Raw genomic sequence first — 18260 nt, forward strand, 5'->3', positions numbered from 1 at the left:
TATAAGAAGAAATTGTAGATAAAACATTCCTCATACATTCACAATATGTTAGAACAAACTTTAACATATGAGCCTGACATTTTAAAATTCTGAAATTAAAAGTTGCAGATGTATACACTTTTATCCCATACCTATCAATAATTTATCCTCCTTGTTATGTAGAATAGGATTGGAATTAATGAAGAGTTTAGCAGCAGTGGAATCAGTTAAGGCTAAAGCTACTGGGTCAGGTTTAGGAATAGTGTATACAAATTTAAAAGACTGAGAGACTTTGTACATCCTATCAGCCTTTTTAGGGGCAGCAATCTGACTATCAGTGAATTGCAGGCAGTGAGACACATCCTCTAAAGCAGACAGGACAGGAGGAATAAGTGTAGGTTCTGGAAAGTCCTCCTGTTAGAACTACTATTATATGAAGGACAGAAAACTCTGTGTTCTCCCACTGAAAACACTAGGACATTCTTGCAGTAATCTCAGAGAAAGAGGAACCCAACATGAAGAATCAGAAACTGAGCTCTCCCCAAAGTCTGAATCATAAATCTGAGGACAAAACCCTGATTCTATCCTTGCATCTTCTTGCTCAGATTCAGAATCTTGAATCTCTTCAGGAGAAGAGGTGTACCTCTTCTTTCACCAGAAACTACTCTACAAGAAGGATCAATAGCTGAATTAAACCCTGATCCAGTCTCAGTAAACTACTCCTATCCAAATAAATTTCAGGAGGAGTGGATACATGTTTTATTTATGTTTCTTTTTGCAGGAAAATGGGACCTTTTATGTTGCTAATTGCAGTGCTGCTTCCCCAGAGATGGGCATATCATTCTGACACAGTAGGGAAACCTTCCCTGTTCCCTTATTCAGGACCAACAAGAGTGGCTCTCCCTTGCCCACTGAGTTGACTCCAATGGCTTCATCGGACATGCCTAACCCTTCATCCATAGTGGCTCTAGGTGCTACACCACAAGGACCTGGGGTGAAAGATGAGTGGTGTGACACTCAACAAATGGCCACAGCAGAGTCACCCACCTGCAGCTTATTTAAATTGCTAGCCTGCTGCAGTGACAAAGTATGTTTGCTCAACTTTTCTTTTTGTAGCTGGAAGAAGGCCCTACTATGGGATTGGTGATCTGTTCCATGGCCAAGCCAAAACTGCTGCTTTTTTCCTGGGGCAACAAATAGCAAATACCAGTAAAACTACCAGTTGGCAAAAGTTACTTTTTTGACAGAGAAATACAGTAAAAGTGCTTTCAAACACTATGGCAGCCCTACAATGGAAAATTAAACATAATTTCTGCACAGAAAATATGTTATAAGTTAGTTTACACTACCTTAAAACTGACAGAAAAAAAGAACACGTGCTCCATTCAAAAGTAGTTACAGTCTTGAAGTAGTCCATTAGACCACAGCCCTCCTGGCTTTAAAATAACTTTCCTGAAGAGGAAACTAAAGAAACATCAGTAAATATAAGAAAGGGGGTGTTTTTCCTCCAAGGGGAACTTATTTACCCAGCAAAGGTAAGCACAAGCCTCCTGTCGATGCTCAAAAGCCTCAGAGAACAGTATTCTTCAGTGGTGGGAAAGCTCCAAAAAGCTTTGTGCATAAGCTTGTCTTTTATATAGCTCATTTTAAGCTGTTTGACAATTTAAGTGCATGGAAGGTGCCCTGAACAGTTGGAAGGTGGACGGCTTTTATATCCTTGGCAGGATATAACTTGTATAGATAAGGCTACTGCAACAATGATCAGTATGAAGAACATAATTTAGTTTTGTATGCCTAAGGTACAGCAAATACGGCTCATACCATTGTGTAGTCCTCTGTAACATGGATAGCATTTACTCCAGAAGATGTACCTGACAGATGTCAAATTCTGTGGTACTAGATATAACTGAAGTGAACTGATAGAACTCAGGTACACGAGTCATTGCTCATATCCTAATTAGAGATCACATTGCAGTTCACAATATGTACCTTTCTTTCTTTCTTTTTTTTTTTTTAATTTTATTGTGCTTTTGCCATCTGCTTGGCAGTGCAGAAACATGGTTCTCTACCTAAGGAAAAATAGTGAAAAAATTAGTTTAGGCTGCCTTATGTAGAGTAAATATGCATGCCATTGTTATGCAGCCCACTACAGCATGGATAATACTTTGGAAAATGCACTGGGAGATGACAAATTCTGTGTTACAATGTGTAACTGAATAGAACTGAGAGAAATAAATCACATGAAGCATTGTTTGAATCCTGCTTAGAGATCACATTGCACTTACTCACAATATGTATCTTTCTTTTTTTTTCATTTTAATGTGCTTGTGGCAGCATGTAAACATGATTCACTACTTAAGGAAATAAGTGAAAAAAATTGTTTTGACTGCCTTAGGTAGTGCAAACACATGTGGCAATGGTGCACTGGACAGTACTGAGAGAAGAAATGCCACCTCTCATACAACTGTGCTTGTGGCACAAGATGTAAAAGTGCAGTGACTCAAGATAATGAATGCAGCTTTTTAAGTTTTTGAATCCAACTACAAGACACTGTTTACAAAGGGTGTAAGAAGCCAATTTCTCACAACTTTTTAATTTGGACAGTAACAATAATGAAAAATGATAATGTTAAACCTGTTTCTTGCAAGCAATTTTTCAGCAATCCTTGCATAATTAAGCTTTTCTATTTAGCGTATCTAATTAATTTTCCAAGCTATGGTGTGTTAAATTTCCTAGACATGACAGTGATCATATTCAATATAAAATTCACTTGCATATATCTGATGGTCACAGTACTTTTGTTATACTCATCCTGACTTATCAGATATCCCAACTACCTATTTAGGACACTTACAGATTGTGCAGCATGTATGTAACAAAAACTAACCTGCATTAATAAGCACATTTAACTGCATCCATCCAAAATATATTTACAAACAGAAATACTGACTTTTACATAGGGATATATTCCCAAAAATAATTAAAGCGACACGCATGCAGGCCACTCTGAAGTGTATCTCCATTCATTATGAAATTACTATATGCTGAATGTAGGTCTCCTGTGGCAATGTCAGTTGATAAAGTAAGGTTTCAATGTTTGCATCCTTTATCCCATGAGTTTGATTCCCAGTTGTTACAATACTTTTTTAATTTTGTGCAAGTCCCAACATGATGATATGTTAGAATTTGTCATGTTTCTCCTTCCAAACTTAAGGTCTTAAAAGCCATAGCATTGAGCATTCCATTGTTGAACATTGGAACCTGTGTCAGTAGGTTGAGCGTCACACATGGCAAAGCTCAATGCCATGTTGCAGACCTCTACTGATATGTGATGTCAGTATTGTCAATGTATCTGTCGAGTAATCCATCTGATTTCATTTGTGCAAATTAATTTGGCTAGGATGTGCATCTTTGTGCAATACCAGTAACATGCAGTATCTACATATTTTGTTAGCTTGACTTTTGCAGACATGGCTGGCAAGGGAGGTAAGGGTTCTAAATTTAGAACACAAAGGTGAGTTGTTGAGGAGTCCAGGATTTGTGACACTCCTTGTGAAGCACTACGGCCATTGGCTGCTGCAGGTGGAATATAATGGTTCTTAGTATAAGGCAGAGGCTTGGAATGGCTAACCTAAAGCAGCAAGCATTCCATGCAATGGAGAACAATATCATCAGCACTATAGTGACCTTAAGAAGTGCAAGTAAGATCTTTTCTACTGATGGTTGACTGAATTTATGACTGGGAACAATCACCTTTTGTGTATGTATACAGACCCAAAACCTGTCTATGATCTGGCATTACTGATCTAGCCAGCAAATGAAGATGCTCATTATGCTTTCATATATTTTTCTTTTTGTACAGCACAAATGCAGAAGAGATAACTGGAAACCATGAGGTGCACCAGGAGAGATTAACTCACTTCAGAGAGGTATGGGGTAAGTGTGACTCAGGTCTAAATGCAAGCCAGAATTTCATTTTCATTGACTTAAGCACTATCATGTTGAGCAGGCGTGCATCATCCTTCATCTCAAGCATACATGCCTTTCCCAATAATTCTTGCTGTTTGCATTAGGCAGTGAGACCACTAGCTTAACTATGTATGTGGGTTTAGTCCTCAGAAGCAGCAATTAATTTTTATTAATCTATAATTATTTATAAAATATTAATAGCAATATGTCTGAGATAATTAAATTATTTAATTGCTATTATTAAATTAGAATGCATATTTCCTATTTGTCATAGGGAAATAAAAGTTGCTCTTTTTTATATCATAGCAGTGAGATGTGTTTATTTTATGACACATAAATACCTTTCCATCATATATGGATGTGGCAAAGATATAGAATAGTAAATTGACAATTGTTTATGTATTGCCAAACCAAGTTTATTTAAAAAACACTATAATGTGACTCACAGTATATCTAATTAACTCTTTTGTTTTTCTTCCCCCATCCTTTTTATCTATCTTTTTCTGGGGGGGGGGGGTTATAATTTATTAACAATCTCCTGTTTGCATAACTTGCAGCTGCACAGAGAGGTACATGGACAACTACAGAACAGCCCACTATACCTCAACAGATGGCATCACAGACACAAAGCACTTCAGAGTCACAACCTGACAGTGTCACCTGCACAACCTCTACCCTACCTGCTCCAACTGTATCCAGTAGCTCTGCCCTGGCTGTTGGTGCAGTGGTACCCACCAGGAACAGTATGATTGGAGGTGATGATTTTGTCACCTGGCAGTAGCTGACAATTCTGGTGGAGGATATAATGGAGAGGGACCTTGGTGCACATACCAGCAGGTCTGATAAGGTCCTGTATTGCATTGCAAATATGATGCCATGTCCAGCAGTTGCACAGGGAGCTATTGCATGAGACAGAAATGATAGTTATGAGGGTGAGGACTAGATCCTCACTCTTCTTAAGCTGAAAATGGTTGCACCTCTGATGTTCCCTACCTACCTATCCCCAGTCATGGTGTCCCAAAACCTTTTGTTTCCATCACCATCCCTGGCTGTCTTTTATGTCCTGTATGTATTCATATGCTTCATAATCTATACTACCTACCTGACTCTTTCATTCCTAAGCACCTTTCCCAATGTTTCTCAATATTCCAAAAAAAATAGTAAAATAATTATGCCCCATGGTTGACGCAGTGGTACAGCGGTAGCGTTGTTACCTCACAGCAAGAGGTTCTCCCGTTTGATTCTCGGCGTGGCTTGGGAGTGCTTTCTGTGTGGAGTCTACATGTCCTCCCTGCAGTTGGGTAGCGTTCGAAAGACATGCGTGTGTAAATGGGCATGCCTTCATTGAAGGTTGGGCATGGAGCTGGCACCTCTGCATTTCATAAAAATCTACTGCCAATCATTAGCGGACCGGAGTTCCGCTGTTGTGACCCCTTACCAGGAAAAACCGAAAGACAAACAACAACATAGCTCTCCACTTTGTCTACATGTCATCATTACACAATTGATTTGATCCAACTGGCCATATAACATTATTCTGTTGTCATTCATCACTGATTTGGTGACTCTACAAAGTCATGAAATTGTGTGTACAATCACACATTTAAGTTGTGAAGTAGTGGATAACTATGGTGATCTCCCACAGCCCTCATGCAAATTCCTGTATTCTTCCTCCAGTGGTCTACCTTCTGCTTGCCAGTCCAGTGTTCACTGTTATCTTATCCACCCCTTTTCACACTCTTAATCTGTTCAATAAAGAGATTCACACACAGCACACTTGGCCAGAAATGGCACACGGAAAAGCTTTCACTTTATGCACTAGGTATTTATGCAGAGTTTGGCACAGTGCAACAATGCTAAGTGACAGTGAATATCGTTTCACTTTTTAAAGCAAAAGCTGAAGATTTCAATTTAATCTGAGTGGTCCAATTGCTTTTGTACACAATGTGCTTAAATCCAATGTGCTATGGGAATAAAGACTAAAGGCAGACATTTTAGAACTGTGATACCCTTACTGGAACAGTTTTTAGGCTGCTGTATATAGTGAAGTAGGAGATCCTATGTGGTGTGCTGTGATAATTACCTTGTTTGTATCCCGGTGTTCCTTTATAGTGTCATGGGTTTCATCACAGCTAGATGTCAAGGAGTTTTCATATTCCTATCATTTTATTTAACTGCAAATGTCTGAATTTCTCTCCTTATAAAACATTTTTAACATGACATTGGAATAGTGCAGCAAGACATATTTTTCAAAAACACTGCAGGCCCAGCAGGGAGATTTGTTAAGTCAGCATTGGCTTTGTTAGGTATTCATGTTTATTACACTTTCCTACCCCTTATTTGTATCTATAATGACTAGTGTCTAACATTGAGCAGAATAGTGACTAACATTGAGCAGCTTCCCTGCCCCCCGTAGAGGTGGTTACTGACTTGAAACTGTAGTTTTATTTTCCCTTTTGGGTCTATTCCTGCTTCTTTCCAGCCCCTGCCATCAAGCATGCTTTAACGTGCTTTAGCGCGATTTAGCGCGGAGTTGCCACTAGAGCAGCATCGGGCAGCGCTGGTTAAACAAGGTTAAACTCTTTCTGGCTCCAGAAAGTCTGTTCTTCAATTTTTCCCTTAGAACTGCTCTGTTAGGAACCTAAACAGTTTACACCTACACTAAAAAGTGCAGCACTTGCTCCAAATAGCTTTTTCTTCTCAAAAAGCTCAGCACTTGTCTTATAAGCATATCCCTTGTCTTATAAGCATTCTCTTTGCAGGTCAAGCACTCCTATATTATACAAATCTCTCACTAGCAAAACCCCCCAGGAGTGCCCACTTCCCTGCTAAGCCCACTACTTTTCTGTCTCATACCAACTCATAGTTCTTTCTAGCATGTCGAAGGGTCAGATGCTGGCGTCCTCTCCTGCCCATTTGGTGAATCTGGGAATTCTGAGACAATGTTACAATTGCCTCATGTACACGGACAACCATCTCCTCCTCCCATGTAACACTAACACTTGTGAGAGATGCAGCTATTTAGCCAGACTGGAGGCTGAGCTCTCTCAACTCAGGACTGGCAAGACCAGGCAGGAGGAGAAGGCAACTACACACACCACAATACCAGTCTCACATAACTCAACCACACCACTGAATCAAACACATAAACACACTAAGACATACTCGGAGGCTCTGAGTAAAATTTACCTAAACAGCAGAGGCCTCCAAAGCAGACACCCAAGCAACTGCAAACTCAATACACCACACAAACAACACATAAACAACAAAATCAGTGTGCAAAGCAGTCACTGCCCTTAAGGCCAAATACAACACCAAACATACTTGTCATAGGTGACTCCATAGTCAGACACACTGACGTCCCGCTCACCAGACTGAGTAAGGAGAAGGTCACAGTAAGCTGCCTGTCGGGCGCTAGAATCCGCCACATAACACAAGCACTCAGGTCTCTCAACAGCAGGTACAAGTACGACTCAGTCATTGTCCACGCTGGTGTCAACGACCTGAGACGTACCTCCTTGGACTACATGAAAAGAGACATTGAGGAGCTCTCTGATTATGTAGCCCAGGCAGGTATGACCCTGACCTTGAGCAGTATCCTACCTTCACCTAGAATGATGCCACAATACAGTGATAAGATGATCAGCTTTAATAATTGGCTTAAATTCTGGTGTCATTCAAAGGGGATCCAATGTCTGTCTGCCTGGGATGACATGCTGGACAAGCCACGCTGCTTCGCAAGGGACGGCTTGCACCTGTCACCCCTAGGCTTCCGGATATTGGCAAAGGCTCTTGCCACCCCCATAGTGCCTTTTTAGGCAAGGCTCAAATTCTAAACCTACCACCCTAGAACACAAAAAGTAAAAACTAAGGGTAATGCTGCTCAATGCCAGAAGTCTCAATCTCAAGATGCACGCACTCGAGGCCCTTCTCAGTATGGAGAACATCGATGTCTGTGCTGTGACAGAAACCTGGTTCAAGGCTCCTGAGAGCACCCCAGCACTAGCAGGTTTCACCTCATATCATGCGTTCCGGCCCCAAAATACGGACAACACCAAGAAAGGAGGGGGGTGTCCATATTCATAAAGGACACCCACACCTCAAGGTTGGTGGCAACGCACGATGCATCGGAGACCATCCAGGTGCAATTAACCATAGGCAAGACTGCTCTGCAATTTGTAGCATGTTACAGGCCACCCTCTCAAACTCAGGAACCTCACATGGCCTTCCTGAAAACAATGGAGGGGATAAATGTATCTCCAAACACCATCATACTAGGTGACTTCAACTACCCTAATATAGACTGGGAACACTACTCAAGCCCAAACACTCTAGCCCAAAGGTTCCTGGAGTTCATAAACTCAAATGCCATGGAACAACTAGTCACCATCCCCACAAGAGGAGAAAACATACTTGATCTCATCATCACGAACATGGGATCACAATGTTCAACACCAGAAGTACTGGTGAGATCAGATCATAAACTAATCTCGCTGGAGGTCCTCATCCCGCCCCCACCTGAAACAAAAAAGACCACAGTGAAAAACTTCTCAAAAGCCGACTTCACACTTCTAAAAACTAGTGTGGTCTCCTTTAAGGCCCCTGAGCCAGTGGTAAACATTACTCAAACCGCTGAATCACTTACAAATGCCTTCTACCAGCACCTACAGGACTGCATGGATCAGGCAATCCCAAACAAAACTAAGACTCTTTGTACCAAAGGCAAGCATCCAGTCTGGTGGACCCCAGCCATAAACAAGCTCTACAACAAAAGGAGGAAGCTACTACAAGATAGAGCAAAATCCTTGAAAGGTAAGACACCCTTGATCATTATAAGTAAAAACTAAGAGCTCTCATAAAATCATCCAAGGCAAATTTTGAGAGAAAAATCGCCAAGGATTCAAAAGACAATCATAAGGCCTTCTTTAGCTATGTTAGAAACCTAGGAGGAAACTCCCAGATATGCTCAGAATTAGTTCAAAATGATGTGAAGATTACTGAACCTACACACATTGCCAACATACTGGCTGACAGGTTCAGTGCAAACTTCTCCCTCCCCCAAAAGGAGAGATATCTATACCAGAGGATTGTAGCCCCCAAACATCTCCAACGCCCAGGTGAGAACTGCTCTCTCCAAAGCAAAAACAACGCATCCATGGGACCGGATGGTGTCCCCGGCTGTGTGCTCCATGAACTCAATGAGGAATTAAACCCGCAGTTAGGACAGCTGTTTAATCTTAGCCTCACCTCAGGATACGTACCCAAGGAGTGGCGCCGCGACTGTGGTCCCACTTCACAAGGGCGGTGCCTCCACCGACCCTGGAAATTACCGTCCCATTAGCTTGACAAGCCTTATCTGCAAAGCCATGGAGAGGATCATAATGGAACTCATAAATAAAGACATAGGGAACTTGCAGACTTTGGATCCAACCCAGTTTGGCTTTGTCAAAGGCAGATCATGCCTTTTAAACTTGGTTGACTTTTTCGAGACAGTCACCAAGGCCATTGATGAGGAAAGGCAGTCCATACAGCCTACCTTGACCTGGCAAAGGCCTTCAACACAATACCCCACTCAGGTATCATCATAAAACTCATCAGCTTGAATGTAAACCCATACATCACAAGATGGGTTGCAAACTGGCTAAGTGACAGAACCCACAGGGTCAGAGTTGCTGGAGCCATGTCAGACTCAAAGCCTGTCACAAGTGGTGTCCCACAGGGCTCAGTCCTGGGTCCACTCTTGTTCGGCATCTACTTTTCTGAAGTACAAGCAAACACAGGAGGGTTATGGCTGACAAAGTTTGCAGATGACTGCAAACTGGGCCATAGTCGAAAACACATCTGACACAGATATCCTTCAGAAGGGCCTCACAGAAATGGATAACTGGTGCCAGAGCCATGGCCTAAAGTTAAATGCCAAGAAATGCATAGTCATACCCTTCGGGAAAAACAAGGTTACCCCTAGCTACCATATAGGTGGCAATCCACTGAGCACAAAAGAAGTCATCAGGGATCTGGGGACCCAGGTTGACAGTAGCCTTTTGTTTGACACTCATGTTGCTAAAGTAGTTAGGAAAACCTTCTACATTGCCCACCTGATCATGAAGGGATTCACATCTAGATCAAGGGAGGTCATCGCCCCCGTGTACTCATCACTCATTAGACCTATGATTGAGTACAATGCCCCATTCGGAATGTATCTGACCAGACACCTGCAGCAGCTGGAAAGGCCCCAAAAGTTCCTCACCAAAAGGATAAAGGGTCTCAAAATATGTCTTATGCTGCCCGACTGAAAGAACTCCAGCTCTATTCAGTCTCATACCGCTTGCTCAGAGGTGACCTGTGCCTGACATATAAGGCCATGTCAAACCCTGATTTGATGAATATGCTTCACCTCAAAAAATCTAGATCCCTCAGAACCACAAGGGTGGGAGACTTAAACCTTGACACGGTTATTAATAGAACATGCTGGAGGGACAGATTCATCACCCAGAGACTCCCTATGCTGTGGAACAAAATCCCGGTACATGTGAGGCAGAGCACCTCGCTGGCCTTGTTCAAGAGGAATCTTGACCAATGGATGGGGGATCACAGATATACCCCAGGGATTACTTCAGTGTCACTGCTTGACAGAGGCACAGCAAAATAATAGGCATAGTTTTATTCAAACTAAAGGGGTGGCGAAAGCCAAATAACTATGGGCTAGGCTTATAAATGCCCTTGGGCAGATAGCCTAGTATGAACCTATGAACCTATGAACAAGCACTTCGTTGTACATAGAATGATAGATTGATAATGATTTAATAAATAACACTAAAACACCATACAGATGTTCCTATATGTCCCACAAAACAAATGTCGTTATTCCTGTCTGAAACTGTCTCTCTCTCTCTCTCTCTCTCTCTATGTTCACCCCTTCTGCTTCAGTAAGTTGTGACTGTGCTTCAATTGTGTTATTTTAATGCTTGAAGTAGTAATTCCTTTGTGGTGTGATGAGCTGATGCTCACATGTTTAGAAGAATTTTTGAATAATTTCATGGGTTCTACTACAGTCATTAGCTAAGTGTTGCTTCCTCTTTTTTCTACACTAATCCATGTGTCCCTGTTAGCTACCTATTGCTATGAGCCATCATTATCCTTCTTCTGTCATAATTTACTTTGTCTCTGCCTTAATCTCTATCTGTATATGTATCTTCTCCCTTCTGTATCATTAATCTTCCACCTCTGCATTTGCACAATGCCTGGTGCAGGGCAACAAATGCAACTAATGCAAATGGAAGTACACAGCTTATGGCAATACTGTGTGGTTTTATTGCCTTCATCTGCATTACTCTGTCACACCTAGTACCACTGTACGAAGCTATGTTCGGTCAATTTAATGTACTTTTGAACAAGATGAAGAGTTGTTTGTACAGATTACAGTGGTCAATAGGGTAAGGAAGATGAATACATACATTCATATTTGCTGAAATCTACTGTCAAATAGTAACTATCAAACGTATGACTTCATAAGTAGTGCTTAGATAATACTCAAATATAATTGCTTTTCTTGGCATGCTGTAAATGTTTGAATAGATATAGATGAAAAAATATTTCAGGATGTCTTGTCTGACTCCTGTAGAAGTAAATGTTGGCTGCAGCTTTAGTTAGCACATCATTATCCTGCTGCTATAGCAATGTACCCAATTCCTATTGTGGAGCCTGTCTTGTACAGATATTTCTGCAGAAGTTGGCACAGAGCAACACAGAGTACTGCTAATTCCCATTCCAAGATCAACACTACAAGATATGATTATGCATGTGCTAACACTTCACCACCAGTAGCACGATTAAGCTTAGTAATCAGAAAATAATACAGAAAACACGACAGGGATGTTAAGAAAACATAAAAATAACAAAATGACTCACTGAAAATATCCACGACTTCTTTTATTATAAAAAACAACTAAGGTTTTTTTGCTCTTAACTTAACAGAACTTCCTCAAAGTTAAAGGTAGTTACATTACTTCCTGCTGTTTAAATATAAATTTGGTACCAAAAACAAGAACCAAATGTAAAGATAAATGTACCTTTAAAACAACTAACTTCCATAATTTAATATTAACTGTAATAAAAAACAATAAACAACATTGTTAGTAAAAACATTTCATAAAAAAAAGATATCATTTTTCAAAACACATCTTATGGAAATAACATCACTAATACCTGGGGTATTTGCAGAATTAAAAATAATCATCCAATAAAGTTCCCTTTCCTCCAAGGAAAGCCCCTACCCCTCCCCCCCAATTGGGGGAGGGGGGTGGCCTTTTTCCAGTACACAAATAGAAATTTTTCTAAAGTCAGTACAGACTATAGACTGTTTCTGTAATGCATTTCTACTATCTTTCATATGAATAGTGTAAGTATGCTGGTAAATCCTTTTCCTAAGGGACCCCTTGGTCTTACTTACATAGAATGCAGGACAGGTGGTGCAAAGGGCCAAGTACAATACTCCTTCAGTATTACAGTCATAACTCCCTTTAAGTGAAATCACTCTATAGAAGCCAGTTACCTAAAAATGAGTACTTGTAATATAAATCTGCCCTGTTTACATTACCCACACTGCCTTATACCAAGTTTGTTGGTAGAATTCATACCTCTGCTTTGATTTATTTCAATTATTGCTGTCAAGTTAAGACTGTTTTTATAAACAAACCTAGGGTGCAGTCCCCATTTGATCATATGATCAAGTACACCAAAAATGGTGATCCAGTGGGATCTAATAATCTTTGCTAGGGAAGGTACATCCCTAATATAGCATAACATCATGACCCTATACCGGCTGTTGTCATTAATAGTTCTCCCTGCTACTATGCTTTCACCATAATACAACAAGGGTTTGTAGTGTACATGTATCTGACTTTCCACTGACTCTCTTAAATTCAACAATATATCTTGTGGGTGGCCTCAGTCCAGGAACATATCACAAGGAATCATGGTCTCACTGTTGAAAACTTGGTCATCAGAAATAAGCCTGCTAAAATGGATGTTGGCTATCATAATGGAGAAAGCTTTTAGAGTATGTCTCCTTCCTAAAAATGTTTGAATCGAATTTACTACTTTCAATATTTTTAATGAGTAAGACATCAAGGAAAGATATGGAAATCAAATTAAGTTTGTATGTAAACTCCAAGAACATGATTGTTCAATTAATATAGGCTATAAAGGCCTCCAATTCTTCAGCATCCCTTTTACATAGAATAAAAATGCCATCCAGGTACCTAAAGTATAACTGGATTTTAGACCAGAAAGAGGATGTAACTACCATAAAGCCAGGTTGGCAAACATTGGTGCTAAGGCCATTCCCATGTCCATCCCTTTCAAAGTCTTGAAATATTTGCCTTCAAAAAATACAAAATTAGATTTTAACGCAAGCTCCATGCACTGATAAACAATATCAGTCTCCTTTTTGTCAATGGTAGCCCCCATAGAGATGACCTCAAAGAAGCATTCAAGGCATTGATCATGGGATATTACTAAAAATAAGTTCTTGATATCAACATTTATAAATCAAACATCTCCAGAAAAAGCAGTTCTTGAAATAATTTCCAAAAAGTGCCACGAGTCCTTCAAAATATGTTCCTTCTCGATCAAAAAATCTTTTAACTTGTGGTCAGTAAATTTTTGCAAATGGTTTGGTTTAGATTGAACTGAGGAAATTACAGGCCTCAATGGTGGGTCTTTCACAGATTTATGAATCTTTGGTATCCCAAAAATGGATGGAATTTTTGGCTTCTTAACCACCAGATACTCGTTCAGTTTAGATGCCATGCCATAGATACAACACGTCTTTAAGCCAAATATCAATCTGCTTCCGGAAAATATTAATTTCATTAAGGAATACCTCAGAGAAACATTCAACATTGTTCAAGGTCAGCAGGACTAAGACAGAATATATGTGTGTGAATGAAAGGGAGGATAGAGGAATGGTGAGGATGCAGGGAGTAGAGGTGGCGAAGGTGGATGAGTTTAAATACTTGGGATGAATAGTTCAGAGTAATGGTGAGTGTGGAAGAGAAGTAAAAAAGAGAGTACAGGCAGGATAGAGTGGATGGAGAAGAGTGTCAGGAGTGATTTGTGACAGACGAGTACCAGTAAGAGTGAAAGGGAAGGTCTACAAGAGGGTAGTGAGACCAGCTGTGTAATATCGGTTGGAAACAGTGGCATTGACAAAAAGGCAGGAGTCAGTGCTGGATGTGGCAGAGTTAAAGATGTTAAGATTTGCGCTGGGTGTGACAAGGGTGGACAAGATTAGGAATCAGTATATTAGAGGGTCAGCCCAGGTTGGAAGGTTTGGAGACAAAGCCAGAGAGGCAAGATTACATTGGTTTGGACATGAACTGATGAAGGATGCAGAGTATATGGAAAAAAGAAGCTAAGGATAAAGCTGCCAGGTAACAGGAAAATAGGAAGGCCTAAGATAAGGTTTATGGGTGTGGAGAGAGAGGACATGCAGGTGGTTAGTGTGACAGAGCATGATGCAGAGGACAGCAAGAAATGGAAACGGATGATCCGTTGTGGCGACCCCTAATGGGAGCAGCCAAAAAAAGAAGTTCAAGTAGTCCAGAATTTTCTGCTGGTAGATATGATGGTCCATAACCACCATTCCCACATTTTTCTGGCTTCATGATTCTTATGTTTTTATCATTAGTGATCTGGCTCAGTAGTAGCCTCTCCTTACTACAGAGGATATAAAAGAATGTTTTCTTTTGGCTACACCAATTATGAATATTGTTCTCACATAATCTTTCAAAGATAGCAATAGGAGGTAACATGGGAGGGTTGAAAGTACTAGTTCTACACAACCCTCTATGTTCTTCAACAGTGGCCCTGGGAGCAAGCAAACATTCAAGGTTGAGTTTCCTAGCAAACAGATTAGCTCGATAATCAAATCAATGATACTTCAGTTATTAGAAGGAATGAATTTAATACCCTTCTTGAAAAGATCACCAAAAACTGGAGTAATGTCAAAGCAGGAGTAGTTTTAAACCTTAAAACCCCTGTGATGCCCGTGCACTGGCCCAGCAATCAAGGAGCCTCAATCCTCACCACTAACACCAGTGAAGGGCATCCATATAGGGAAAGGATAATAAATACAGAAACAGTAAAGTACAATTTCCCTTAAGAGCTCACAGAGATCACAGTTAGTCTGGGGCTGGTTTCTCCCTTTCTCTCCAGGTCCCCAATAAGACTCCCCACTGGCACAGCTATAACGTCCAGATCTCAGCCTAGTGGGCAAGCTAAAACCTCCAGCACCCTCTTCTGTCCAACCAGTGTTTTGTGCCCCTGCCCAAGTAGCAGACACACACACACTTTGAGATAAGAGTTATATACAACCACACAGACACTTCTGGGAAGGCTGACACAGGTTCTCCAGCTGTGCCCCTTTTTGCCCACTCTAAAAGGTAGTCCCAGCTGCCACCACCCAATAATATCAGCTACTCAAAGGCCCTTCTGAAAGGGTGTCCAATTATTACTGCGCAATATTATTATGCAAATGGTAAGTGTGACTGAGCAGTCAAGGCTAATTAGAGTGACTTCGTACAGTATCACTATATACATGCAATGTAGCTTAAATTAACTCTACATAAAACAGCCACAGTTGAAAGGTTTACAAATATTTAATAATAAAAACACAAGACAATACTTCTTACTACACAGTGCTAGTCAAGAGTTCAGATATCACAGAAAAATACTAAAAATAATACTGTAGAAAAGTTCTGACATCAACACAGAAAAACACTTAGTCTAATCTTCCTAATTTCTAGCTATTTCTAAGAGAAAACAGTTCTAAATAACATACATATAGAAAAAAGCAGTGCTGGTGATGTTGGATGTTCTCAAGACAAAATGCTCTGAGCTCTCTGATTCTCACTCTTTAAATTGATAACACAGAGCTGTTTCACATGACATCATTCTTCACACTTCTCTGGTGTTCCCAGGCTAGCAGAAACTACATTAACATTCTTTACTCCTGGTCAGAAACCAGAGCAATAAAGGACGTTTATACATGCAAATTCTAGCCATTAACTCTGGTCTTAACACAATAGGCAGGATGCTTCCCTCTAGACATATTGGCTCCAATTTTTGACATCAAAGACAGTCATAAAATGCTTCACTTAGATTTCTTACACCAGAGTGTACTGTTATTACATTTTTGAAGTTCTATTTCAAATGCAATCTTTTCACATTTAAGATAACAAGCCTGTGGCTTACATTAATATTTACAAATGACAAAATTATCTGCAAAATTCTATCTGGCTAGGCTGGCAGCCTTCACCTATCTTCACAATCCCCAAAATCAATAATGGTACCTTGAGATGGGCATAAAGGTTCCAAACCCTTAGGTTCCAGTTCTTCCATCAAAACTGACCCTTGTGGTGGAGGATCCTTTGATGATTCTTTCTCAGGCTGCTTGAAGGACCCCTGCCAGCCCTGTCTCACTCCCTCCTCCTCGTTTACTCGAGTCGCCTCAAACTTCGGGGGGGGGGTGCACATCCAAAAATCATCATTAAGTCCTTCATCATCCAAATTGTCAAAATTACTATTAGTGTCAAACCTCTTTTCATAAAGAACTCTTTCTGTCTTATGACAATGATTGGGATCCAAGTAAGCCATCTTATTCTCATATTCCATCTTGTCCCTATGACTTTTCCTTTGCTTTTTTTTAAAGATAATAGAATCATAGTCTTCCACATGTCAAAACCGATAGTTGTCAAAGATTATCATGGGCCATCAACTTCATAAGTTCTATACCTGTTTTGTTCTTCTGTTAAAAATCTCCAAAAGCTCATGGAGTAATACTGATCCTGCACTTAACCCATTTGCGTATTTGTAATTCCACAGCCTCTTAAGGACTCACTCATGTTGAATACAATAATTAAGAAAGGAATTGTCCAGCTGTTCAGCTAATTGCCTTTTTAATAACTTTTCAAAGCTATTAATTTTAACTCTGAGGTAAGGTCCTTATCATTAAATGAACTACTCCCACTAACAATAACATGCTCAAAATCATACCTGTGGGAGATCCATTGTTTCAAGTCTGTTTCCCAACCCCTTTTTGGGCTTATTCCTTGACCCTTCATCACTTCTGCCATTGTGTAAGTTTCTAAGGCAAACCTCAACATAAGTAGTATAGCCTTTAGAGCCTTCACCAGGTCTACAATTAAAGTCCTGCCAAACTGGAACTTTTCAATGCTGCAAAAATATTGTCACTATGTTTCTTCATCATTCCCATACATTCCAGGAGCTGTGTAAGGTCCTTCGGCTCATCTTGACCACTAGCACCCTCCTTATCTCCAGAAAACAGATACAATTGTGACAATTAAACATTCCTGTGATTTCATGCTGGGACAATTACCCACTTGTGTTGTTTATTAGTTTTTATTACAGTTATTAAATTATTGAAGTAATTTATTTTTATATGTAAATTTCTCTTTAAATTTGGTTATTATGTTTGGTGCCAAAATTTGTATAAAACAGCAGGAAGTGATATAACTTCTTTTGACTCTGAGGAAGTTCAGTTAAGTTCAAGAATAAAAGTGTTCAATTTTTTATAATAAAAGAAGTTGTGGACATTTTCAGAGTGGTGTTTTGTTATTTTTAAATTTAGCAGCATTGTGCTTAAAGAGTACAATAAAAAATAAAGACATGAATATAATTATAGTTTTATATTGCACTGTGTTCATTTGTCTATTACTTTTGTAATCTTGATTTCAGAATTATGCTGACTCACTTAATTCAATCATTTAAAGTATGTCTGCTGTACAGTGTTTGCACTGACAACTGTGCTATAAACTTGATTAACCTATTCCACAAAATCCATCACCCCTATTCTGCAGTACACTGTCCTATGTATGACTGGCATGTTTTTCTTGCCAATGCATGTAGTGCAGGTATGTAATACAAGTGCGCAATCATCCACAGTCAATGTGTATGTCATCCCATAATTTGGAGCATGTCAATGTCCCTCACAGAGATGCAGTGTACATTAAGGACCGTATCTACATTTCAGTAGAGAAGTATGTCATTACATGTGACAATCACAGTGATGTTACATTGTCCTATGCACATATATGCATTTGCTGTAAAACCTGTGGTGCACAGTACCATCTCTTCCAGACAGTAAATTTTACAAATATTTAAATATCCTATTAAACACTGGTAATGCCAGTCTTCACCTGTGGCACTTGCAAGTAGTACAGTGCTTCTAGATTGTCTAACTACTTAGAGTGGAGGTCTGATGCCAAAGATTGTGTGTGTGTGTGTGTGTG

This window comes from Protopterus annectens, chromosome 5.part0 (assembly GCF_019279795.1).
Source record: "Protopterus annectens isolate FY-2018-M chromosome 5.part0, PAN1.0, whole genome shotgun sequence".
Classification (NCBI taxonomy): domain Eukaryota; kingdom Metazoa; phylum Chordata; order Ceratodontiformes; family Protopteridae; genus Protopterus; species Protopterus annectens.